A 2,129-nucleotide genomic window follows, 5' to 3' on the forward strand; every position below is an offset into this window, starting at 1 on the left:
AGAGAACTCGACTCTCCACTTGGCAACACTTAAAAATAAGGCTGCACCTCCACCTTTGCTTGGACCAGAAACATATTTCCTAGGATGATATGACCAACATCTAGGAGGACAGAAACACACTTGGTGCGCCCCGGCCAATATCCCACATGGAAATTAGCAATCCGCCCGCCTTTACTCTGCGCTGCTTTGGAATTCAAGGCCCTCTCTCGGCCTTTATGTGGGGACAAAACATATCCCCGATTTAGAATTCCTAAGAGGACTTCCCGCAAGCCCATCTTCTTATGATTTCGACAAGGATCTTTGAACAACCAAGCCCTCCAATAGAGGTCTGCATCCCCCATATGACACATGCTGGTTCTAAGTCCCCGCTCCTCCAAAAGGACCTTCGTTGATGTGCAATCTGCTCCAGAATCCCACAGAAACTTTTCTCTTTCTTTGTAGCTCCTCAAACCGCCAAAGAATGTTGGTTCACGTACCTTGAACCATGTTGAAGAACATGCTACTGTTTCCAATCTCAAAGTAGCAACTTTCTTCCAAAACTTGATCTCACTATCAAGTTCATCCCGTTTAGACTCAAGGTCTTCCTCGCATATAAACACCTTCCTTCCAACAGAATCTGAAACTTAAGCATTAGTATCCCGCCTGGACAACCAATCAGAATTTGGGCTGTCTGTTCCGAAAATAGATAAAGAATCTTCTCCACCGGGGGTTGGGACATGAACCAAGTCCTCAAGGTGTCGCACCCATGGTTCTCTCTCTAGAACTCGACTTTGGGTTGATTTATTTTGGTCATCTTTTGAAAAATATCCAGCAACTTGGGCTCTGATACCACCTCTCACAAAGGCAAATAACGCAGCGGAATTTTTCTAACTTTTTCACCCTTGTGCGGCTTGTTTTACGCATCAAAACAATCAGCCAACTCCGAGGTTCATTTCTTACAAAGAAATAAACAACTCACTCAACAAACAGCCCAGTCCCACAATAATAAATCAAACATTCAGCAAAGAGAAACACACACCAGATTATGGGCAAATGCCCAACTTTATAATATATTCACTCACAAATATCGATTACAAAGAGGCTATAAATTCTCAAGGCTGCACACAAAATGACTCTCACTTGTGGGGGATATTTTTCTATCCAAAAATCCAATTACTCGTCTTGTGCAGCTCAAGATATATTTATATCCCTAAAGAATAACAATAAGAAACTTGGAGGCCGCAAGCCCTTGGTTGAGTCTTGGCTGAAAAAGTCATCCAAGACTTGGCCCTCCGAAAATATAGGGTCTTGACTGGGCCATCCCGAGAAACTCGGTCGTGGCTGAGACTTGTTCCATCTTGACCTAGCGCCGCGCCTCTCATCGGTCTCCCAGTGGGTCGAGGCAGGTACCGGTCCAAAACTGGCCCAAGGTCCGACCCATGGTCGAGACCTGACCCATGCACAATGATATGGTCCCTGTCTGAAACGCTCGGTCCTCGGTCTGATGTTTCCGCTTGGTCAACTTTCCCCCTCGGTCAGATGCTTCCCTGTCCACACTTTTCCCACCTGATGTGCGCACAATCCATGCGCTGGCTGTTGTTACTCTTTCGCGCCTAGGTCGCACGCAAACGACCCCACTTAGGCCTCCACTCGGTCATGGCCTTCCGCAATCCGGCACCGACCGACATTTTGCCAACACCTTGTGCCTTTGTCGCACGCACACGACACCTCTTCAGCACATCTCTCTTGGTCCTAGCACTCCACACTCGTGCCACGACAACCGCATGCTAACATCATTCTCTCGGTCCTGATACTCAACCCTTCGGTCCCGACAACAACTTTGATTACTTAGCATTCTAGCGCCAGTGCCGCACGCCCTCGACACTCTTCTCGGCACCCCTCGGTCTTGGCCAACACCAAGCCAAGACAACTCGGCTGAAACCTTGCACATGAGTCGCCCGCACACGACTTCGCTTTGGCACGCTTCATCCCGGTCCTGACACTTCACAAAAGTGCCAGAACACAAGCATTAGTCACTTAGCTTTTCTCATCTCCGGTACCCTACCGCACACCCGCGACTCTTTTTGGGCACCTCTCAGTCTTGGCCATCCACAATCAATCCCAGACCGAGGCTAAGAGGCTAAGATGTT

The sequence above is a fragment of the Impatiens glandulifera genome, chromosome 9, assembly GCF_907164915.1.
Source record: "Impatiens glandulifera chromosome 9, dImpGla2.1, whole genome shotgun sequence".
Classification (NCBI taxonomy): Eukaryota; Viridiplantae; Streptophyta; class Magnoliopsida; order Ericales; family Balsaminaceae; genus Impatiens; species Impatiens glandulifera.